We start from the raw sequence: 26,495 nt of genomic DNA on the forward strand, positions 1-26,495 counted from the left end.
GGCCATTATTCAATGTTGGCTCTTGTTCCCAAAGCACGCCAGTTGTTTTCTCATTAGGGATTACAAAGACCTCAGGAAATCAAAGCCCGAATGTTATTGCAAACAAATAAAAACAAGGGATGTTAACTTCAGGTGGGATAATAGAAAACACCCGACCTGACAGTGGAGTTCATTCTCTTTCTGTAATAATGCTATCCATCCTACGGATGGTTTTAGCTTTCCAGAGACCTAAGTCCTCTCTGAGCATCATGTCGCTACAGTATTAAAATAATACCAGTTCCAAAATTACACATGGAAGCTTAATGAAGAACAGAACCCAAATCTGCATATTAAATATAAATGAGGACTTGAAAAGTCTTATGAACAAATAAGCTATAAAGAGTTAGTGAAGCCAAACCGGTTTGGCTCAGTGGATAGAGCATCGGCCTGCGGACTGAGGGATCCCAGGTTTGATTCCGGTCAAGGGCATGTACCTTGGTTGCGGGCACATCCCCGGTGGGGGGCGTGCAGGAGGCAGCTGATCGATCTCTCTCATCAATATTTCTGACTCTCTGTCCCTCTTCCTTCTTCTCTGTAAAAAATTAATAAAATATATATTTAAAGAAAAAAAAGAGTTAGTGAAAAAAGAACTGAAACTGTTCCCCATGATCACAGCACATACATTCCCACCATTCAACAGATTCCAATCAACAAACATGTATGAAGCAACTCATTGTCCTCAAGAATCTCCCATTTTACTGCAGGAGCCAACATAAACCAACAAGCTCCCCAGAGCCTGACAAAGAGATAGTATACTTCCTGCTTTTCAGGTATGAGTACAAACAAGATGGTCACAAATCGAGATTCATTCAACTAGCAAGTTGAGGTGATGAAACTATACTTTAATAAGCTGCATGCACAAACTTTATACTATCTGTCAAGAGCTATTTTGTGGAAAATATTATGTTACGTGTTATGAGGGAACACAATAATATTCCTGACATCTCCTAAGCTTTACAATCCAGCTGGGGAGCAACTCATACACATTGTGTTGAGAATTCCCCAAGGGCAACTGATTTTTTATCTTTGTATTCCCACCCCCTTGCTCAATGCCTGCAACATCACTGGCACTAAGTAAATGTCTGGCAAATAGGTGAACAAATGACTGTAATACAAATCAGAATATTAGATGGCCAACTGATAACAGTATTTAAGAAGTTTGGCAAAGTTTAACAGCTTTTCCAATAGGTTAAGCAGGAAGATGAAGGCATATCCTATTTTTGTCATTCAGTATTCATTCCCCATATTCCTCTGGTAACCATCTTTCCCCGTTATTGGTGTCTCCCTGCTCTCTTAGAGCTAAGGCCAAGGTGGGCAGGTGACCTAGGCTGAGCAAATAGAAATACCACATCCCCTGGTTAAGACAAATGGTTCAAACATGCATACCTGACCCAATCCGGCTAATTATCGAGCTAATTAGACGGTCACAGCTAACCTTGAGATTTTGCTTAAGTAACCAAGAAGACAGTTCTTTTCCATGCTTGATTTGAAGCCGAGAGGATAAAAACGTAGAGATTCTGACTACTGCCTTGTGTTTTGCCACCACATGGGAGAGCCCGTCTGAGAAGGAAGGCATCCCCTGGAAAGAGTCTAGCGATGGAGGAAGTTCAGGACCTAATGACATTGTTTGTCCTTCTGGAGTTAGCAATGCAAAAATGAAGCATTTTTCAGTTCATAGCCAACAAATCCCCCCCCCTTTTTTTTTTTGCTTCATTCAACATCTCACTAGATTTCCTGTCATACAAGATGAAACCAGAATTCTTCCCTGAAGAATGTGGTAGGTTTTCAACAGGGAGGCGATTCCAGGTGGAAAGAACTGCATAACAATAAAGTGGAGTAAAGAAGAGAAGACTACTCCAGTTACAATGATAAAAAAAAATCTGTAGCTCAAGTGTAAGCTTAGATTGAACCTGAGAGACTGGGTGGGGGTAGCTGAGGGGTTGGGTACAGCACATTGGACTGCTCACACCTCACTAAAAAGAGTAGCCGCTGCCCAGCGCAAGCCAATTGTTGCCGTGTGGGAAGTAGCCCAGTGGAGCCACATCGCCTCATTTTTCAGCAAAAAGAATTAAATATGGACTTTAAAAGGTGTTGGAAAGAATTAATATCAAAAATGAATTGATAGCAATGTACAGACCAAATAAACAAGTCTGCAGACAGGACCCGGCAGATAGCTGGGTTTGTGACTCAGAGGTTACTCAATGACCATGAAAGTAAATTTAAATCTGTTAGGAAAAGGGTGAACTCAAGTAAAGCTTTTCCAAACAACACAAGTGTGTGTATCCTCTAAGAAACGCTAATTGAAAAAAAATGGGAAAGAAAATTACAGATACACAGTAGACGTGAGTGAATGAATGGCGATGACACAGACAGTTGTTGAACAGATGAAAATAATTAGAATCTATGCTCTCAGGTTCTTTTACGTCTGTGACCAAGTGTGCCCTCATCTGCAAAATGCTACTAATAACAGTGCCTACTCTGTAGGGTTGTTGAGAGGAGTAAATGAGTTGTGATACTTACTATGATTAGCAGAATTCTAAGATGGCTCACAAGATTCCTGTCCCCTGGTGTACACACTTGTATAAAATAAAGATGTGCTGTTTAAGCCACTAAGTTTATAGTAATTTGTTAAACAGTAAAAAACTAACATACTTAGAACACAGCCTGACACATAGGAAGTCCTCAATCAATATTAACTATTAATATTACAGGATTCTATTAAACTATACATTCCGATGCATGTAAAATAGGATTTAGATTATAAAAATTCCGTTTGCTCACGCCATATTTGCTGGTACAGGTGTGTAAGGTGCATCTGGAATGTCAACCTGACTGGCTAAGGGATTTCCCGACAGCCAGCAACACTGCATCTCTGGGTGTGTCCATGAGGTGTCTCCAGAAGAGATTCTCACTGGACCCTGTACACTGAGTACAGAGCATCACCTGCACCAACGCTGATGGGTCATCCAATCCACAGCGGCCCTGACTAGAGCAGAATGGCAGGGACGGGGGAATGTGCTCTCCCTGCCTGCGCGGCGACATCGGCTTCTCCGCCCTTGGACATCTGTGCTCCTGGCCCCTGGGTCTTCGAAGTCAGACCAGGACTTGTACCATTGGCACCCCTATTCTCAGGCCATCAGCTCCCCCGTTTCTCAGGCCCCCAGACTCAGACTGAATTACACCACGGGCTGTCCTGGTCCAGCTTATAGAAGCAGATTGTGGGAACTCTCAGCATCCATAAATGCATAAGTTAATTCTTATAATAAATCTCGTGATATATACATATATATATATGTTTTCTCTAGAGAACCCCATAATATAAGGAACTAAGGCAGATAATTTATAAAAATACTTTTTATAATACATGTATTGAGAGTGATTTTTATAAAAGGAAACTAATTATTGTGTTCATATATTACGGACTGGAATACAGTTGGAAATAAGTTCACGATATGCAATGACAGTCTGCTAACTCAGTTATTGTTTAAAGCATACTGAACCAACAAATACTTGACATGGAACAAAGCATAATAAACGAAATCCCATATCACACACATAGTCTTAAGCAATGGTACTAATATATTTCAGATGATACTAGCAACTAAGAAAACAAACCATAATATAAAATATATTTGAATGAATTCCTAAAGAGAATATACAAAAGAAATACTGTAGTAAAAATCTGTACAAAGCAGACAGCAAAATATAATAAATTTGAAAAAATTCTTATAGAGGTAACCATAACACATGTAGAAATATATTTCAGAATTTTAAAAACTAGTTCAAAGCATACAGAAAAAGAATCAATTTGAAAAATGCCACTGTAACGTGCATAGCATGCCATAAAAAGCATATATGTCCCTGAATATTAGTATTGACAAGCACCTGAAAATATAATAAAAACAGAGTTCAATGAATACATATGGAAAAAATAGTAAGAAAAAAGTATCATAAAGATGTTTTATCTTCACCTCAAAGCCAAGTAAGTCACGGTTCTAAGCCTGAAGAGCCACAGACCACAAACACTGCTGATTTGGGGGAACTCTCTTGGTCCCCAGCATCCAACCACATCAGTCATCGCCATCCTGAAAACACAGGTTTACCCCGCCAGCCAGAAATAGAGCCTCCCTAGGAAAACTTTCATAAGCTGAAATGACATAAAGCGAAAAAGCAATTTCCACTCATTTATATGGGAATTTTTTGAGTGTTCTCAGACCCAACACTCAATGCATGCACAAGGTCTTTATTTCATTCACCATGATCAAAACACTAATTAATTACGTCCAGTTTTACGCTAAGCACAACAACCTTACGAGCTCCCTTAGGGACACCTTAGGACGCATCTTGCTAATGGGAGCACAAAAGCATGGAGATAACGCACAGGGGCTCACAGACAGTTACGGCAGCTTGATGCTGAGATGCAGGGTGCAGTTCCTGCGGAAGGAGTTTGGCGGGACATTCTCGCTGCAAAATGAACGCTGATGACTATTTTTGCTTTTTGCCTTTGTTTCCATAAAAGCGAAAATCCTCTTTGAATTTCCTTCAGTAAGCGAAAACAGGTACTAATGTTGGCCTTTCATAAAATCAAAGTAGTATAATGCAAACTTTGGGATAGTGGGGGAAACCTGTATTACTTTAGAGCAGCGGTTCTCAACCTGTGGGTCGCGACCCCTTTGGGAGTCAAACGACCCTTTCACAGGGGTCACCTAAGACCATCCTGCATATCAGATATTTACATGACGATTCATAACAGTAGCAACATTACAGTTATGAAGTAGCAACGAAAATAATTTTATGGTTGGGTCACAACATGAGGAACTGTATTTAAAGGGCCAGAAGGTTGAGAACCACTGCCTTAGAGCATGGTCACTAGAACTCGGTAACAATAAGCTACATTTAATTTTCTGCCAATGCCTCTGCTGCTTTTAGCCATCGGCTACAAATTAATAAATGTATATCTGAAATTATCGGTGAATAGCCTTGTGATACATCTCTGTGGCTTGAAGTAGTATAATGAACAACATAAACTGATGAACAAAAACAGATCCAGAGACAGAGAAGCATCAATCAGACCCTCAAACCTCAGAGAGAAGGTAGGGGAGGGTGGGGGTAAGGGAGAGAGATCAACCAAAGGCCTTGTATGCATGCATATAAGCCTAACCAATGGACACAGACACGGGGGGGGGGGGGGGGGGCATGAGGGGGGCACGGCAATGGGGGGGATAAGGACACATATGTAATACCTTAATCAATAAAGAAAAATAATATAAATAAATAAATAAAAACTACCAATGAGATTTGACACTTTCACCTTAGTTGGAATTTTTTATTTTCCTGACTCCAGCACTCAGAGCAGCCTTATTATAGCTCACCCAGAACCACTGGAAAGCAGCTGCCTGAGCCTGAATTCCTACAACAGGCACATACGATGTGGGTAAGTTGGGATACAGTCTTTGGGGTAAGGAGCATGTGTAACTTTACAGAGATATCAATGCCTAGCATAGCTCTCTTTTCCTGAGGTTGCCTTAAGCTCATGTGAGAAGGTCTCTTACATCGCACAATAACTGCTGAGTCCAAACGGGTTCAGAGCTCATGTTCTGCAGAGCACAACTTCATTTAGTGAAACAATGATGAAGGATTCTGTTTCACATTCGACTCTAAAATCTTACAAGATACTAAAGTGCCTCAAGAAAAATGTTAAACTCGAACAACATATCAATGGGATCACAGAAAACTTCATTTCAGCCCAAGACTCAGCATAAGGGCTTCCTGTTATCTTCAATGGAACACAAACTGTACTTTTAACATAAAATATTATGGGCCGTAGTAATTTCACAGTTTTATTACACTAGAAAAAAATGTTCATGGTCAAATCAGAATGCTTCCATTTTATATGCAGATAAGGGCTACTTTCTCATAAATATGTTAAGAAATTAAAATTAAGGAAGGAGGATAAAGGAAATAAAGTTATTTGAAGAAGATAATTTGAAACAAGAGATAAGCTTCCATAGCCATATTTAAAAAGAAAATCCTAACTGAAGTTTGCCTTTTTATTAATTACCACAGAATTGTTAATTACAAAATCTAATATGAGGAATCAAAAAATACTTCAAGGTCTCTTTCTTTTAAAAGTAAACAAAATTAGTGTGTCCTAGATTCCCCACCCCCACCCCAACTTATAATGCTCAACTTTTAATTATTTTGACTCTCCAATGGTGGGAAATTGATATGCATTCAGTAGAAAGCACATTTTGAATTTTGATCTTTTCCTGGGAAGCAAGATGATTTTGCCCAACTGTAGGCTAATGTAGGTTTTCTGAGCACATTTAAGGTAGGCTGGACTAAAGTATGATGTTCAGTAGGTCAGGTGTATTGAAGGTACTGAAGACTTCCCATATTTTCAACTTACGGTGGGTTTATCAGGACATGGCCCCGTCGTAAGTCAAGAAACATCTTCATTCTCTTCTCTTAATGAATGAGTGTGGAATCTAACAGCCCAACTCTCTTCGTTAAAATGCTCCTGATACCCAACAGCAGCATTCAGCCATGACAAACCAAATTACTACAGTTCTCATTCCCTGCAAGCTGGTAAAGAGCTAGAGTGGGAAGGTGAGCAGGCACTCAAACCACTGACTTGGGGAACCCACTCGGTGGCACTGCAAATACATTTCTGCTCCTGCCTGCGTTACACAGCAAACTGAAGGTTTACACAACTTTCTGCATTAAGTAAACAAAATGTATCTTTAAGCTTTGCTTGACCTGTGCCATTATTTACCTTCAAAATATTCTTTAAAAACTTAAATTGAGACAGATACATTTTACTGTTTTAATGCTCATGAATACACTATATTCCCTATACACTAATATAAACGTTTATGGTCATTCAAAAAGCTCTCTATTGAAAACAGCAGAAGTTGGTTTCCATCTCCTACACCTCGCCTGCTGGTGAGTGACTAACAGCATGATGGAGCCACTAACAGGTAGAGCTTTTCATTGGATAATCAATTGAGTGAGTGCCTTAGTACAATGCTTAAGAGATCACACAACATAACATAAAAATAAACCTACACTTCCATTTACTAAGGTATAAAGTAATCCCAATATTAAATGTGCACACCACTTTTAATGTTAATATTGTAAAACTATGCTGTACAAAGGATTAACTAAAGCAAATGATTGCTCAGATGAGACCATTTGGACTCATCTTCTTCATTCCTACTGTTTTCATTATACAACACCACACAGTCACCAACTTTGCCAAATCCTATATCACCGAGACTGTGTAGCCCCACATGAAATACTGCAAACTGTACTGGCTGACTCTCAGACCAATGCACTAACACCAAATCAGACAGAAGTACTTCTGAGTTCAAATATGGGGGGGGGGGGGGGGGGGGGGGGGCGGTGATTTTATTCCCTAAGAATGAAAAAGAATAGCTCAGCTTTTCATTAGGAGCAATACATTCTGAGAAACAACATCATTTTGGTAAAAATACCAAAAGCCTAATCACTCAGCTTCCATTCTAAAGCGTGGGGGGCGGGGAAGAAAGTCTTCATACTTTCAGGCCACATGAAAAATAAAAATGGCGCCAGTGAATTTCTAGTTGCTAAAACTCACTGCTAGACATCTTTAAATACTAAAGGCTTTAAATAAGCCTGTGAAATGTTTTAACGTCTCTGACCTTTCACATGTTGGCCATCTCCTTTCTGAAACTCTTCCTTCATGGATCCCAAACAACCTGAGACCACAGCTCCTACTGTTTCTCTACATGTCTTTTTACACATCCTCCTCAGTTTATTGTGAAAAATAGAAAACAAAAAGCACAATAAACAAATGAAAGCCTAGTGCTGAACTTCCCACCTGAAATGTTGTCGTGAGGGTTGCCATCAGGATCAGGAAGAGCAAATAGCATGTGGAGGCCTCGATAAGGAAGTGAGACTCACTGGATCAGCCTCAGGCACTGGAGTCAAGGAAAATCTCCCCCCCTCCATTGTGGGTTTTTTATTGAATTTATTGGGGTGATACTGGTTAATAACATTATACAGGTTTCAGGTGTGTAATTCTGTAATACATCATCTGTATATTGTATGTTCACCTCATCAAATCAATTGCTCCTACCAAGAAATGGTCACATTCATTAACCATAAACCAGGAACAACAAAATCCTTGGATTGCTTCCTCCTCTGGCATCCAGAGTCATAGGAACCTAATTCTTAGTTCTGGGGTCCCCAGTGGCCTATTTGGAAGAGTGACTCCTAAATTCTGGGAAGTGAGCACTGACTTTCCACCGAGAACGCCCTTCACTAAAGGCCCTCATCAAATGACGTCCCCACACAAATCTCCATCACAAGACTGTTCACCGTAGTTATCAGACTCTGCTGTAGAATATTCTGAGCACCTACGATGCATTGCGTTTGGCGTGCACAATTTTAAAAAAGAAAGGAAAGAATAAGGCACGGTGGTGCTTTCGAGGAACATTCAATATAATTATATTTAAGTTATTTATATTTGTTTTATGTCTCCTACCAGACAGGGCAGAAAATATCCTTTTTCCCACATAGTGCTGTGGACGGTCAATACACATCTGTGCAGTGGAAGTTTACGAAGCTGGTTGTTTCTGACCTGAAATATCTAAGTAAGAGTCCCACTGCTTGTTTGACCCTATTCCCCACTTCTCCGGGCGGCTCTGGAATAAAGGGGGCTTAAGGATGACAACTCAAACCAACCCCCGCCCCATTCTTTATACATAACACTAAATATCACAGGGACACCCAGCATGCAGGGGTGAGGAGAGAGTGCCCCCCTGACCGATACATAATACTAAATATCACAGGGACACCCAGCATGCAGGGGTGAGGAGAGAGTGCCCCCCTGACCGATACATAATACTAAATATCACAGGGACACCCAGCATGCAGGGGTGAGGAGAGAGTGCCCCCCTGACCGATACATAATACTAAATATCACAGGGACACCCAGCACGCAGGGGTGAGGAGAGTGCCCCCCTGGCCTATACATAATACTAAATATCACAGGGACACCCAGCACGCAGGGGTGAGGAGAGTGCCCCCCTGGCCTATACATAATACTAAATATCACAGGGACACCCAGCACGCAGGGGTGAGGAGAGAGTGCCCCCCTGGCCTATACATAATACTAAATATCACAGGGACACCCAGCACGCAGGGGTGAGGAGAGTGCCCCCCTGGCCTATACATAATACTAAATATCACAGTGACACCCAGTGTGCAGGGGTGAGGAGAGTGCCCCCCTGGCCTATACATAATACTAAATATCACAGTGACACCCAGTGTGCAGGGGTGAGGAGAGTGCCCCCCTGACCGATACATAATACTAAATATCACAGTGACACCCAGCACGCAGGGGTGAGGAGAGAATGCCCCCCTGGCCTATACATAATACTAAATATCACAGTGACACCCAGTGTGCAGGGGTGAGGAGAGTGCCCCCCTGGCCTATACATAATACTAAATATCACAGTGACACCCAGCACGCAGGGGTGAGGAGAGTGCCCCCCTGGCCTATACATAATACTAAATATCACAGTGACACCCAGTGTGCAGGGGTGAGGAGAGAATGCCCCCCTGACCTATACATAACACTAAATATCACAGTGACACCCAGTGTGCAGGGGTGAGGAGAGAATGCCCCCCTGGCCTATACATAATACAAAGTATCACAGGGACACCCAGCATGCAGGGGTGAGGAGAGAATGCCCCCCTGGCCAATACATAATACTAAATATCACAGTGACACCCAGTGTGCAGGGGTGAGGAGAGAATGCCCCCCTGGCCTATACATAATACAAAGTATCACAGTGACACCCAGCACGCAGGGGTGAGGAGAGTGCCCCCCTGGCCTATACATAATACTAAATATCACAGTGACACCCAGTGTGCAGGGGTGAGGAGAGAATGCCCCCCTGACCTATACATAACACTAAATATCACAGTGACACCCAGTGTGCAGGGGTGAGGAGAGAATGCCCCCCTGGCCTATACATAATACAAAGTATCACAGTGACACCCAGCACGCAGGGGTGAGGAGAGAATGCCCCCCTGACCTATACATAACACTAAATATCACAGTGACACCCAGTGTGCAGGGGTGAGGAGAATGCCCCCCTGGCCGATACATAATACAAAGTATCACAGGGACACCCAGCACGCAGGGGTGAGGAGAGTGCCCCTCTGGCCGATACATAATACTAAATATCACAGTGACACCCAGTGTGCAGGGGTGAGGAGAATGCCCCCCTGGCCTATACATAATACAAAGTATCACAGGGACATCCAGCATGCAGGGGTGAGGAGAGTGCCCCCCTGGCCGATACATAATACTAAATATCACAGTGACACCCAGCATGCAGGGGTGAGGAGAGAATGCCCCCCTGACCTATACATAATACTAAATATCACAGGGACACCCAGCATGCAGGGATGAGGAGAGAATGCCCCCCTGATCTATACAACAGCAATGTGGAGAGAGACTGCCCACCATACTGACATATTCAAAACAGCAACAGTGTCTGATACTCACAAGGAAGAATGATTCACGTTTAAAATTTATGATAGCACAAAGGCACTCTAGAATCTCATGTTCAATGCACTGAACAGAAAGCAGCTGTCAGGCAAAGGACGATTAAATGACTTCAATGTGAGAGAATTAATCACACTTTCTTATACTTGGAATTCTGCTGCCACTTGAAAATAAGAATGAGAAGGATATGTCAACATTCTAAAAAGCAACAGAAAAATAAGCACCCAAACTATTACTGATCTAGAAAAATGTAAAGTACTTACGTGTCTAAGATTTAAAAGCTTAGTTGCACCAAAAGGTTTTTTAAGGCATTAACTAGCTAATAGAATCAATAGAATATCAAAGTTGTTTCTAAAATCAGTAAATATTTATAAATTGCTCAAACTATTTAATGTTAACAGTATATTGGACTAAACTTTACATCTGGGCTTCCCATCTCACTGGATAAGCTCAAATTCTAGTAAAACAATGTACTCATAGAAACGTGTTGTCACATTATAACATGAATGGGAAGACAAAGTATAAAATAAGTGCAGTTAAAAACATAAGCACAGGCACCTGGATCATCCTACGGCTCAACTCAGGCACCAGTACAGTGAACTGGCCAGTTTATCACAAAAGAAAAGAAATCAGCCCAAGCTCCAATATGTCAAATACGGCAGCACCGAACCGAATGCCTTCCTGGGGATAAACAGCAGTGTGAACACTATGCTATTTCCTCACCTTGCCAGGGAGAAATTTCCAGCCCTCTATTTTGTTTCTCATGATCTGTGTCTGCTGAGGTCAATCTAAAAACCCCTGACAGTACTGGGCTTTGAAATTTCCTTAGAAAAGACCAAGCTGGACTGTGGACTAGATATTTCAAGTAGAAATGGTCCCAGGGATACTAACGAGGTTTTGGAAAAGAGGAAGCCATTTGCTGAGTGGCTTCATGGCCAAAAGGCTTTAGAAGCCAATACCCTAGCACTCTTCCTGTGAATTACAATGTAGCAGAGGATCCCACCCCATTCTAGAAATGGGCCCCAAGAATTCAGTGAAGTCTATTAAGAAATGACTGGCCCTGCAAAGGGGGGAGGGGTGCAGCTTAACCCATCATAAATGGGACACAACATGTGGAAATCCAGGTTTTAAAGCAGAGCACTGAGCGTCCAAAATAAATCTTCCCCAGAAAAAGATTCATAATTGGACCCTGCTCATCTCCAAATTTTCCTAGCTCACATACCTGATCTATTATTTATAGAAATTAAATCACTATCAAGACTTTTAGGAAAAAGTATACCGTACAAAACACCATTTAATCCCTATGTCATTATTTTGCTATAAAGATCATTAGCAGTAATTAGTAACTTGGCAGCTTTTTCAGATCTGCTTGTTCAAAAACCATGAGTCCTTTCATTCTTCACAGAGGAGCAGGATGATCAGAGACTAAACTACCTAAAAAGAGAGAACGACATGATGGACCGGGAGGAAAGATTTCCAAAGTGCCTGAGCGAGGTGCTGCCAATCACTCCGGCAGCTGTTCGAGTCTGATGGGCTGGAGCTCTGGGCCGCTCCCTTCGGTGGTAAACTGGCCACTCAGGACACCAGCACCTGGCTGGAGGGACAAAATAACAGACGCACCCAATCCCACAGTTTTATCTGCATGAAGTTTATACCTCTCCTCTCATTCCTGCCACAAGGGGACATGTCTAAGGGAGCAGAGTACGGCTTCCTAGAAAATGGGGCATTTGAAGTGAATCTTGAAAATTAAACAGAATTTTCCAGGAACACCGGAAGGAACTGTGTTTGCCAAGGTTAGAATCGGGGAAGGAATCGTAGCCTTTCGGGAAGTGACAAATGACAAGGCTTTAGGGCACTTGAAATCCTACTCAACTAAGGCTGATAACTGAGACTTAATGTGTGAATGCTCACTCCCTGAGAGATTAGATAGTACTAGAGGCCCAGTGCACAAATTCGTGCACCAGTGGGGGGTCCCTCGGCCTGGCCTGCGGGATCGGGCCAAAACCAGCTCTCCGACATCCCCCGAGGGGTCCTGGATTGTGAGAGGATGCAGGCCAGGCTGAGGGACCCCACTGGTGCATGATAGGGGACAGGGAGGGATGAGGAAGGTTGGCCAGCCGGGGAGGGACGTCAGGAGGGCTCCAGAACATGTCCTGCCCGTCTTGCTCAGTCCCAATTGCTGGACCCCAGCAGCAAGCTAACCTACCAGTTGGAGTGTCAGCCCCCTGGTGGTCAGTGCACATCATAGTGAGCGGTTGAGCAGCCTTAGCATATCATTAGCATATTACACTTTGATTGGTTGAATGTCCACTTGATGACCTGACACTTAGCATGAGGCTTTTATTATATAGGACAAGAGGCCTGTTGCATGAAAAGATTCGTGCAATAGGCCTGGGTCCTGGGTGCCAGAGGAAAACCGGTGCCGCTCCGGCCGGAGCCGCCTTCACAGCCCTCGCTGCTCCGGCAGGAGCCGCCTTGAGTCTTCGCTCTGCCGCTTTGTGCCTACGTATCTCTGTTGGCAGTTAATTTGTTATATCTCACTGATTAGCCAATGGGAGGCGTAGTGATGGTACGGTCAATTTCAATCTTTGTCTATTATTAGATAGGATCACTGAAAACATGAAGTCGTTGTCAAAGAACTTGTAAATACCACAATAATCAAAGTCTAAACATTCTTTGTCATGTGGAAATACTTCTACTCCAATAGATTGAAGATAATTTCTAACTAGAGCACAATGCCTTACTTCCACAAAACGCAGAGGATGTGCAGGCTTCTTTCTGCTGACTCTGAGGAGGTAAGGAGTGACAAAGATCATCCAAACCTCACTGATAGAGGAAAACACTGTCAGCACAAAGGAAGTATCTTTGTAGCAATCACCACTGGTCTGAAGGAAGGCTAGACGGCTGCCTGACAACCATTAGCAAACAGACATGGCTATCTTCCCGGAATGGATTTCCAAAATCTGATCACATCCTTGTAATTGTTTGATTATCAAACCCAGCACTACTGATAAAGCAGAAGCCCACTCAATTACTGCTGATAATTATTACTCGAAGCTCAACTTCCTCTGCCAAATCAGGATGACATACACAGAAGCACATCACGTTAGGATGAGTCAAAGGCACACGATGATTTCCACCTCCTTGCTTACACATTTACACACATTTACACACACACACACACACACACACGCACGCGTGCGTGCCATAAACAGGTCTTGCTAATCTGTAATTCTCCTTGTGTGCTCTCAAATACATGGGCAGCTTTACAAATTGGCTAAAAAATTCCTTACCCTGTCAAAAGAATTCCCTACCCAGTGAAGGTACTTGCCCTATCTACATTTAGTACTATTATCATAGCAACAATGCTTCAAGATTTGGAAGTTTGAAGAAACACATTGACCATGGAATAATATGAAGGAGTGAAAGCATAACAGAAGTGACAATGCAACAATGCAAAGGAGTAAAAGCACAGAGTTATTGAAACCCTGCAACTGGGTGCTGGCGAGACGATTACACCCTCCGGGTACACAGTCCACCCAAGCCATCACCCAGCTCCAGGGGGGTCTCAGGGATGAGACTGCCGGTCCTCAAATGTCATATTTTAAAGCCTTGATTTTAAACAATAGGCAGTAGGAATCAAGTCATTTTGCACAGGAGATTCAAATGATTAGATCTGCTTTTTAAAATATAGATATCTCTGGTGGCAGCATATAAAAATGGGTTAAAGTCCAAGAAAAGAGTGAGAGGCAATGAGATTAGGCCAAATTAAAAGGACCTGAATCAGGTCAGTGGCAAAAGATATAAAGAGACAATAACAGAGTTAAGTGATATTTCCAAAACAGCATAAGCAGGGTAGGGAAGGAAGGCGAGAGGGAAGAATCAGAGACCCTGAGGTTCTGTGTGGCTGAGTCAGGAGACTGGGATGCCAACAGAAAAGAGAGAAAAAGCAGAGAAGCAGCATGCCTTACTGAGGAGAAGGTAGGGTCTGAGTACTGTTCACGATGAATCTGCCAATGACGATGTTTATTAGTGAGTAGAAAATATGGGGTTAGAGATGAGAAGAGAGAGCAAGGCTGGATATGAAGCTGTGAGTACTGTCAGCAAACAGGCAGGCAAGTCAAGCCATAGCAGTAGGATACTGTCATTCAACATGTTCAGAAAAAAGAACCAGTAAATGACCACTGTTAAACAAAATGGTAAGAAAGGCAGGACAAGAATCAGGGGCAGATCACGTCACAGAGCCAATTAAAAGATTTCTAAAGGCTAAATACTTTAACATCTGTCTACTTGAGGTTGAAATAGGTACTGTCCTATGGAAGCTTGGACAAGGGGAACACAAGAAAACACAGTCACCCACGATTACAGAAGATTTCTGAGGCCGAAACCGGTTTGGCTCAGTGGATAGAGCGTCGGCCTGCGGACTGCGGGGTCCCGGGTTCGATTCCGGTCAGGGGCATGTACCTTGGTTGCGGGCACATCCCCAGTGGGAGATGTGCAGGAGGCAGCCGATCGATGTTTCTCTCTCATCAATGTTTCTAACTCTCTATCTCTCTCCCTTCCTCTCTGTAAAAAATCAATAAAATATATATTTTAAAAAAAAAAAGATTTCTGAGGCACCATGAGCCTCTGGAAGGCTGTGAAGGACAAAACAGGTCCCAGGACATCAACCAGCAAGTCACAGGGGATGCCACAGATGCTGTGTTAGCTCTGCTATTTCAACAAAATCCTGCCCCCATGGGGGTATGGAGAGTAGGAAAGTGCTATAATGAATATTCATTTGCCAATGTTATCACCGATAAGGGTTTAATCTCCAACATTTACAGGGAACTCATACAACTTACAAAAGGAAGATAACCCAATCAAAAGGAAGATAACCCAATCAAAAAGTGGGCAACGGACCTAAATAGATACTTTTCGAAAGAGGACATAAAGAAGGCCAAGAGACATATGAAAACACTAGAGGCCCAGCACATGAAATTCATGCACTGGAGGGGGGGGTCCCTCAGCCCAGCCTGCGCCCTCTCGCAGTCTGGGACCTCTTGCTCCTTACTGCCTGCCTGCTCGCTGCTCCTTACCACTCAGCTTGCTGCTCCTTAGTGCTGCCATGGAGGCAGGAGAGGTTCCCGCCACCGCCGCTGTGCTCGCCAGCCGTGAACCTGACTTCTGGCTGGACAGTGCTCCCCCTGTGGGAGCACACTGACCACCAGGGGGCAGCTCCTGTGTTGAGCGTCTGCCCCCTGGTGGTCAGTGCACATCATAGCGACCGGTTGTTCTGTTCGTTCCACCATAATGGTCGCTTAGGATTTTATTATATAGATGCTCAAAGTCACTAATCATCTGAGAGATGCAAATCAAAACGACAATGAGGTACCATCTCACACCTGTCAGAATGGCTATCATCAACAAATCAACAAACGACAAGTGCTGGCAAAAATACAGAGAAAAAGGAACCCTCGTGCACTGCTGGTGGGAATGCAGACTGGTGCAGCCACTGTGGAGAACAATATAGAGTTTCCTCAAAAAACTAAAAATGGAACTCCCATTTGACCCAGTGATCCCACTTCTAGGAATATATCCCAAGAAACTAGAAACACCAATCAGAAAGGACATATGCACCCCTATGTTCATAGCAGCACAATTCACCATAGCTAAGATTTGGAATCAGCCTAAGTGCTCATCGGCAGATGAGTGGATTAAAAAATGGTGGTACATCTACACAATGGAATACTACACTGCTGTAAAAAAGAAGGAATTCTTACCATTTGCATCAGCATGGATGGAACTGTAGAGCATTATGCTAAGCAAAATAAGCCAGTCAGAGAAAGATAAATATCACATGATCTCACTCATTTGTGGAATATAATGAACAACATAAACTGATGAACAAAAACAGATCCAGAGACAGTGAAGCTCCGATCAGACAGTCAAACCTCAGAGGGAAGGTAGGGGAGGGAAGGGGGAAGGGGGAAAAGATCAACCAAAGGACTTATATGCATGTATATAAGCCTAACCAATGGACACAGACACCAGGGGAGTGAGGGCATGAGTGGTGGGGGGGAGGGGTAGTTGGGGAGTAAGGACACATATGTAATACCTTAATCAATAAAGAAAATAAATAAATAAATAAAAAGATAGTAAATGGAAGCGAAGAAAAAAACAACAACAAAGAATATTCTAATCCAGATCCTAATTCAACTGGTCCTAATGGAGCAACTCTGCATTAACAGCACCTTGATAAATGCTTCATATAAGTATCAAAACTAAAACTAAATACTAACTAAAACTTGAAACAGGGCCCACAATTGCCAAGTTCAGTCACACAAAGTTCCAATACTTTTCTGCTACTTAACAATATGTTTCTAAATTATCTGCCTATGCCATTAACAGCAGGTATAAAATTTAAGGTCAAATAAATACCTATAAGGGATTTTCTTCTACATTGCATATACATTCTATTCCATTATAAAATGTCTTGGTCTGTAAATGCAATACTTATAGAATCATAGGGGGAAAAACAGATCCAACAATAGCTGGAAAACAAGACAGGCCCAAACTGAAGGCTCTTGAATAAATAATGACTTAATATTCAGTACTTCAAGGTTGTGGAATCCAGATTTCAAAAAGCAGTTGGCTCCATTCAAATTCCATTTCAAGTGTCATTATTTTCACACAGAATTGTGGCAGCATCAGTTCAGATTTATTTGATATGAAAAACCTACCCTCCTCCACCCACCCTACCAGCGTTTTAGATTTGAATACATGCAGGAGAGAGGTGTGTAAACCATGACACAACACCTGTATGAAGGGTAACAGGAATCCTAATTTAGTAATGTAAAGCTTTGCCTATACTAGTACTTTCATATTAGTGATAGAAATCTTATCAAATATTCTCATTTATCATACTCTGAATTTTGCTCCAGAGGCTTATAATAGCTCATAATTAGAGCTCCACTACAGAACTAACAGAACACAGAATGCAGTTCAGAGGGAGGGGGGGAATCTGAAATCAAGAGAGCCAAGTTGAAGCTCTGGCTCCTTATTTAAAAACTGTGTGACCTTCAGCATCTCTTCATCTGCAGAAGAAAATAATAATAACTCAAAGGGCTATTGTAGGAAATAAATGTTATATTTGTTACAGTATTTTGTGAGTGAAAAATTAAATAAAATTGGGGTAGTGTAGTACTAGGAACCTTGTGATAAATCCCTGAATTGTCCCTTGATTGACTGATGTAAGACAAATGCCAGGGTTAATCCCACTGACTTCCTGGCTGAGTATGGGCGCCGGAGAAGGAGAAGGAGATGAAACCACACCTGCCAAGTATATAATACAGCAGTCCTGTTTGTAGCTGAGTTATCTGATGGGAGGGTGTACACAATCATTAAACACAGCCATACAGCATCTCTGAGATTAAAACTCATCATTATAGAGACAACCTAATCTAGTTTCAAATGCTGATAAGAGTAATTCTATAGTATTACTCTTATTCTTATTATTCTTATTCTTATAGTATTACTCTTATTCTATAGTATTATGTAACTTATTCTTAATTTTCTGGCTTTATACGGTTAACCTACTATGTAAGAAATAGAAGAGGGTGTGGGAAATGAGAAGATACTGGTCCAAGGGTACATACTTCCATATGATAATTTCTGGGAATGTATTAGACAGCATGGTGATTAGAGCTAATGATACTGTACTATGTATTTAAAAGTTGCTAGATCTTAAATGTTCTCACCATTCATACACACAAAAAGAAATGTTATGTGATGTGATGTGATGAAGATGTTAGCTAACCCTACAGTTAGAATCCTTTTGCAATATATATCAAATCAACATATTTTATACCTTAAAGTTATACAGTATTATGTATCAATTACATCTCAATAAAGTTGGAAAAGCATATACGGAATAGATAGTGCCAAAAGTTGTTTGTAATATTAAGTTCTGTTTGCTTATCACGTTTTTACTTCAACTTAGAAGTTAGTTCTTGAACACTTTGGCATCAACTAACAGAAAGAGCATCAGAATGAGCTCAAAAGACCTAAATTTTAGCATTTTTCTTGTCACTAGGTGACTACATAACCGTCTCTGAGCCACAACTGAAGCATCATGGGAAGAGGAGAAAGACTGGGGAACGGATTAGTTTCTGTGATCTTTTCAGCCTAAAATTATATGGTTCTGCTCTGCTTAAGGAAGGAATTGGATACCATGACTCCTCAGTTTCCAATCTAAGTGGGACCAAAGGAAATAAAGACATATAACTAATAAAGACTATTCACACTTCCCAAAGGATTGGCATAGAAAATACCAGTGACTACTGATTTTACAACAGGGAAAGGTCATCCTGGTTAGGTGGATTTCACCAAAGATTTGAGTTGAAACTTTAAGAATAAACAGAACTTGGACAAAGGATGGGGAAAGATATATTACAGACTTCCATATTGTAACTACCAGGAATCCACAAACTCAAACTATGCTTTATATCATGTGGCCCTACCTTATACCCATGGCGACAACTCCTCTTCTCATGGAGTTTAACCTGGAATGAAATTCTTTCAGGGACAGGTAGCTCCAAGCTGTGCCTGAGCAGCCTGACAAACCGTTGAACCATTCTGATGATAAAGTTCTCCCAAACACGGAGCCACGATCAACTTGCTGATGTGAAAAGGCTTTCTGCCCTTCCTTCATCAAACTTTATAAACGAGCACTTATCTAAATTATCTCTTTAAACACGTAACATTAAGCACTGAAAATAAAAATGTCAATAACAACCGAGTCTTGCTGACAGTAGAGAGGCTATTTTCTCTCTGATCAGGACACACCTTTCTTTATCTGGCCTGCAGAAGTCATCTCCAAACTTGCCTGCTTGCCTTTATAATATACCAAATCTCCTTGTTTTCCACATCAAATAGCAATGTCTAATTTCTGCTGTCAAAAAAATCACTCCCTGCCCATTACAAAATTTCACAAAGCAGCTAATCACAATATTTTACTACTATTAATATTATAGCCTTTAAACATTTTTTTTGTCTCATGAGAGGTCCTCATTCACAACAGAAATAGTCAAGCCACAATGTAAAGTCTGAGGGCAATATCCGTAATTTAAGAAAATGATCTGAAAATCAAGCAAAAACTTTCTCAACCCGAGTTATATAGCCAAAATAATTCTACTAGAAAATTGTATCGTTACATCTCATTTCAAGGCAAAATAACATATAATACTGTAGTTAAAAAAAACCAAAAACTAAAAATGATCATGTAAGACATTAATAAAGTATATATTTTCTTATTTTTATTTCTTCCTAATCCTTAGTGAAACACTATATGTTTTTTTACTATATCAATGAATTAAAACATTTTAAAGTTCTTGAATTAAATTTTCTTGGATTAAAAAAGAAAACTCAATAAACAATTATTGTGCACATAGTGTGCTTATTATAAATGTGATTGGCAACATAAAACTGTAGAACTAATGGTTTGTTAGAAGGTAATGGATAAAATATTTCCTATCCTTTTTTTTAAGTTAGAAAATCTTCTGATAGCTGACAGCGGTTCTCAACCTGTGGGTGGCGACCCCTTTGGTGGTTGAACGACCCTTTCACAGGGATCGTCTAAGACCATCCTGCATATCAGATATTTACATTACGATTCATAACAGTAGCAACATTACAGTTATGAAGTAGCAACGAAAATAATTTTATGGTTGGGTCACAACATGAGGAACTGTATTTAAAGGACCAGAAGGTTGAGAACCACTGTGATAGCATATTCTATTTCCTACTGAACACAAAAAAGCCTCTGGCTTACAAATAATGATTTAAGGGTTGGCAAACAAAGGCCCATCAGCTACATCTGACCCACCATCTCTTTCTGCACAGCCTACAGGCTAAGAATGCTTTCTTACATTTGTAAATACCTGGGAGAAAAATAAAAAGAAGGATATTTAAGCATAAGTGAAAATTATATATTAAAAAATCAATGTTCAGTGTCTATAAACCAAGTTTTACTGAAACAGAGCCATACCCGTTCACTTATATATTATCCTTGGGAGCTCTGGGCTATCATGGCAGAGTTAAGGAGTTGACACGGAGACCATAAACAGCCCTCTCACTCACTGTGCATTATAAAGCACGTGTTGAAGTAGTAATTGACTTTTTCCTGTTGGCCTACAAAGCCTAAAATATTGACTATATATGAACTTTTACAGAAAACATTTGCTACCTCGGAACAATTAATATAATCATCCATCATTTCCCGAAAAATTTAGAAAAATGGCACCCTCTGTGATTCTGAGCTATCAACTAACTTACTAAATTTTGTCAATTTTATCATGATAAAGATTTCTTTTATACTTACAGAAGTGTATTAATTTTCAAAAGTATTTAATAAAGTGTATGCCATAAAACTGCAAAGGGACGGTTTTCATGCATTCCTTCATTCAATTAATAATTAAGCACCTACTGCATGCAGTGAAGATTGCTAGTAATTCAAAATAAATAAACTGTCATTGCTGGCTCTAAGGAGGTCACATTCCAGTAGGGAGACGCAGTACTGGAGTAGAGGCTTTTGCCACTAAAGGGAAGGCCAAAGCAATGAAGGTAACCTCTACCTTTTCACAATGACACGTTGTCATTTAAAAACATCACCTCCATCTGAATTAATGACAAGTTTCACACTCAAATAGATAAGGCAACAAGGCTTAGCAAACACGTTTATCCATCAGTAGTTTTAATCAAAGCATTGGCCTTATATAAGTAATGAACCTTGACCAACACAGGAATAAATAAAAATGCTGATTAAGAATTTACTAATTATCCTCCCAACTTCAGAAGTTAACTGGCATCTGGTCTTTAACTATATGATAAACATACACCAACTCATCATAGGTTATTTACACATAAATGAAGAGAAATACTAACTGAATGGCAAGAGATGAAGAACATGATAAATAAACATCATCATTAAAAACACATGATTTGTTTGTTTAGAAAGCCCAAGTGTCCTACAATTGTCACATAACTTAGAAGGCCATTTGTGAGAATAATTGTCTCTTGAATCTACTCAGAGTTTCAATCTACTGTAATGAAGGAAAAACATATACATCATAAATGCATCAGCATTTCATAATTAGAATGCCGGGTTCCGTGTGCAGTTAAGTATCTTGGGCCTTGGCTGTTTGCCTGCTTTACGTAAAACCAGAAGAGAGGTGCAACCCACATCACTAGGTCTTCTAGCAGCTGCTGAGAGCAGACAAGAGAGATGCTCATGCAGCAGCCACCTCCACGTACACAGATGCAGCTCCTGGTGACCGGAGGTTAGCAGTCCGGGTGTCTGCTCGCTTTCAGTACTAAATATTTAATGGCATATTTCTCCTTAATAGAACCCAGGCACATCTGATCAGTCACTGGGATCATTTAGTAATGCAGTGAAAGTTATCATACTGCCTTTTCCCATCAAATTTGTAATTAGGTAATTCATCACTTTATTAATTCAAAAGATTGCTTTCTTTACTACTTTATAGCATGCTACAGTGGTGAAACCCAACTGAGCTGATCCACAAAAAGCTCTAAAATTTGGTCCTATATGAAACCCCTGAAGCCCTCAAGTAGCAAATACACACACACACCCCTGACCTTTCAAAACAATGAAGGTAATATTCTTCCCACAAATTAGCCTACCACAACACGTAAGTAATAAAACACTAGCATATCTAGAATGAGAGAGCCAACAGAACTGAAATGTTAAGATTAATAACTGAACATATCATGAACTTGTTCTTGCTCTTTACTGAGGTACACCATTCTTCAGCAAATAAAAAAGGACAAAAACAGTTATTTAGTCATTTTTCCTCCATGTTGATATATATGCTCCACTAAAATTATGAGGTTATGGCAAAACATCATATAGATTATTTATTATCACGCTATGTCTAATGGCATATACCACCCAAATGCAAGTATGTATCTCAATCAAAAATATTGTTACTCTTTCTTTTCATATTATAAATTAGGAAGATTCTTGATTTAATATATCCTCCATTATTATTCTAGTGAAAAAAAGTCTCCAATAAAAAAGAATTTACCACTAATAAAACTGAATGTAAAATTTAAGTATCACTGTACCAAAATAAAACACCTTCTAAAATCCTCACTTTCAAAGCTATTCAATCACAGTGTACATTGCAAAACCAGCTGCAACTCGTAGCATTAAAAATTAGAGTCTGGAGGTCACATATGTGCCCTAAAGAATAAAAATAACATGCTATCAGGAGAATTCTTATTTTGTTTGAAAGGAAAAGGGAGGCAACATCTTCCCAAATAGATGTGGGATTTCTAATCAAAAAATGCTGTGGCCGAGACCGGTTTGGCTCAGTGGATAGAGCGTCGGCCTGCGGACTGAGGGGTCCCAGGTTCGATTCCAGTTAAGGGCATGTACCTGGGTTGCGGGCACATCCCCAGTGGGGGATGTGCAGGAGGCAGCTGATCGATGTTTCTCTCTCATCGATGTTTCTGACTCTCTATCTCTCTCCCTTCCTCTCTGTAAAGAATTAATAAAATATATATTTAAAAAAAAAAAATGCTGTGGCAGTTGTGCCATTTTATGAAGTTAACAAGTACTTTGCTGGACTCTGAAAACACCAACGATGACATGTTTTGTGATTAGGAGGTCACTTTTACTTTTGCTGCTTCCAATTTACAGTCTGTTTTTGAAACATTTTATGCAACTGGATTATTTTCTGCTTTATTTTTCAGATCTTATCACATTTCGTGTCTACCAAATGCATTTTTAGAAAAGGAAGTTATAAGTTCAGAAAAAATAATTAAGTACATTTTTCTACAACCTATATTCTGTTCATAGAAAGTAAGTTCAAATCTAGGCCTACTGACATTAAGTTATAAATAACCATTACCAATTATCGATATAATAATTATCAATGTACACTCTGAGGGATGGAATAGAGTAATACTATACATTCCATGCCATTTCAGTGGATTATAGGATAACTGAATAACTTTTAATATGCAACTCCATCCTTTAAAGATGCATGTGTTAGAAACACTTTGCTCATACATTTCCTACATGACATTCCAAGGAACTACTCTGAAATCATGGGGCTGTCATGAGTGCAGGACACAGTATATGATTTCTGCCCACAATAGCTATGGGCTGAAACCAAGTCAGTTACTACGGGAAAGGTACTATATCCTGTTTGCAAAATTTCTTCTCAAACAAGATAGTCATTCTCAGCACTCAAGAGAAGCCAGCACTGGGCAAAACTGAGCAACCAACGGAGATTCTGGTTTACAGTCAGTCGCAGGCGGCACTCTAGATCAGCGGTCACCAACCACTGGTGGTCCATGAGGTCCAAAGGTTGGCGACCGCTGCTCTAGACGACAGCACGGAAGACATACGACACTGCAGTCTCACAGCAGCATATGAATAAAGCCGGTAGTAGAGGGCAGGAGTAGTAGCGCGAGACACTTTAAGTACTTTTATCTGTGAAGTTGATTTTATTATTATTCCCATTTACAGATGGGGAGATTGAGGTTGAGAGCATTTCAATTACTTGCCTGAGAAAGCGATTTAACCACATAGTACTATTCAGTGCCCTGTGGAGAGTGGCTACAGTGTTTGGACAGGTTCAAGCCTTGGACTAATGTGAGGGCACAGTCCTCTCCTGGCAAAGCCACGTGCAGGTCCCAGCTTGAAGGGCAAAGCCCTCCCAGCACAATTATAGCCAAAGGCTATGGTTGTAAGCTTGACCTTATGGTCCAAACCTGTGGTCCCAGGTAGCTGAGTGATGTAGGCTGCAGGAGGTGCGGCAAGTGCTGCCAAAACAAAGCTTGACAGAGTTCAGATGCATGTAATTGAGTAGATTCGAAACCCGGGAGAATATTGTAAAGATCTTGACCATGCCCTTACTTTGCCTCATGGGATCTGGCTATAAAATAAAGACTCAGGTTGCAGGCTGTGGCACTGTCTCTCCATCTGAGAGCAGCATCCCACCTAGCACCAGCTTTAGTCTCTTGTCTGTCTTCTTTAATCCTTCACTGCCCACCATTCAGGTTCACCCTTGGCCGTGCTGAGCGCGGCCCAGTGCCCCATTCAAATGTATCCTCTCTGTTACTTTCTCCATTTTTAAGGTTTATATTATTCATATATACATTTCCTATATTTGTAGTGAATGTTTAGAACTCAATCAATAGACTGAACCACTGCAATCGTCATGCCAAGATAAACCCATTTTGAAATATATCAGGAAATTGTGTTTGAAATAGAAGTAGAGGGGAAATATGTGATGAGAAGGAGGGGATGGCAAAGATGGAGACATAGTTCTCTTCCCTAACAATCCAGCAGAGTTGGCACACATGAATTTGGCTTCTATTTTTCATGAACATATAAGTAACTGCATGTCTCCTGTGCTCTGACTAACAAGCATCTGCAATGCACCTCCCACCCTTTGGCCACCTTCTTTCGTGTCAGTAGCAACCATCACGCTCCTCCTACCTCATACCTTTCTTTCCATCCAGGCACACCTCGCCCTCCCCTCAAGTAACACAATCTAAAAATAAAAAACTGCTCTGCAAATGAACCTTCAAGCAAATCACTTCAGTCTGTCCATCCAAACAGATGATCACCCACAGCACCCTCTCTATAGGAATTCTGGAGGTACTATTACCCTCACAAATTTTCTATTGCCAAAACGCAAAACCAGCATTTTAAACATCAAGCTTCTATTCAAAAGTTCTAAGTATAACTGCTATGTACTCCACAGGTGGCAGCTGCCTTTCAGATCTGCAGAGGAGATCAATCTTTTCCTCAGCTCCCGCAGTCCCAGCCACTTTTCTAGACCACTGACTGTTTCCCAGCACCATCCTCTCTCCTGGAATCCCAGCATCCACTTCTACTTCCTACATGAAGTTCTCCTTGGTACCCTCTAGAGAAAGTTCTCACTCCTATGTCTCATGCTACTTAAATTTTACAGCCAGGCAACAAATTCGTAAGTGGAGAGGATATATTTATACAGCAAACCCCTACAATCTAAACCTCAAGTGCTCCCAGATAAGACATAGCTTAAAGGAGTTCATCACCACCAGACCAGTATTACAAGAAATGTTAAAGGGACTTCTTTAAGAAGAAAATTTTTAAAAAATCAAAAATATAAATAATAAAATGGCAATAACCACATACCTATGAATAATCAATTTAAATGTAAATGTATTAAATGCTCCAATCAAAATACATAGGTGGCTAAATAGATAAGAAAATGAGACCTTTGCATATGGTGCCTACAAGAGACTCACTTCAGAGAGGAACACATAGACTGAAAGTAAAGGGATGGGAAAAGATATGTCATGAAAATGGAAACAAACAAAAAGGCTGGGGTAGCAGTACTTACTCCAGACTTTAAAACAAAGACTATAACAAGAGACAAAGAAGGACCCAGCAATTCCACTTATGGGTATTTATCTGAAGAAACCCAAAACACAAATTCCCAAAGACATACACATCCGTATGTCCACTGCAGCCTTATTTACAATAGCTAGGATATGGAAGCAACCTAAGTGCCCATCAGTCAATGTGCAGATGAAGAAGAAGTGGTACATATATACAATGGAATATTAGTCAACCAAAAAATGAAATCTTGCCATCTGCAACAACATGAATGGACTTGGAGGGTATGATGCTAAGTGACATAAGTCAAAGAAGACACAGACAACAGTATGGTGGACCAGATGCAAGGGGGGTAGGGGAGTAGTAAAGAGTAAAGGGGTTAAATATATGGTGACAGAAGAAGATTTGACTTTAGGTGATGGGCACACAATGCAATATACAGATGATGTATCATAGAATGGTACACTCGAAACCTATATAATCTTATTAACCACT

General features: G+C 40.8%; 1 protein-coding gene across 3 annotated transcripts in view; it reads right to left on the minus strand.

Annotated features, from left to right (window-relative positions):
• The window catches only part of SMYD3 (SET and MYND domain containing 3), a 521,599-nt gene that overhangs the window by 349,571 nt on the left and 145,533 nt on the right, over positions 1-26,495 (minus strand). The window lies entirely within an intron of this gene.

The sequence above is a fragment of the Myotis yumanensis genome, unplaced genomic scaffold, assembly GCF_028538775.1.
Source record: "Myotis yumanensis isolate MYYU_CA2020_CCGP unplaced genomic scaffold, mMyoYum1.0.hap1 SCAF_22, whole genome shotgun sequence".
NCBI lineage: Eukaryota > Metazoa > Chordata > Mammalia > Chiroptera > Vespertilionidae > Myotis > Myotis yumanensis.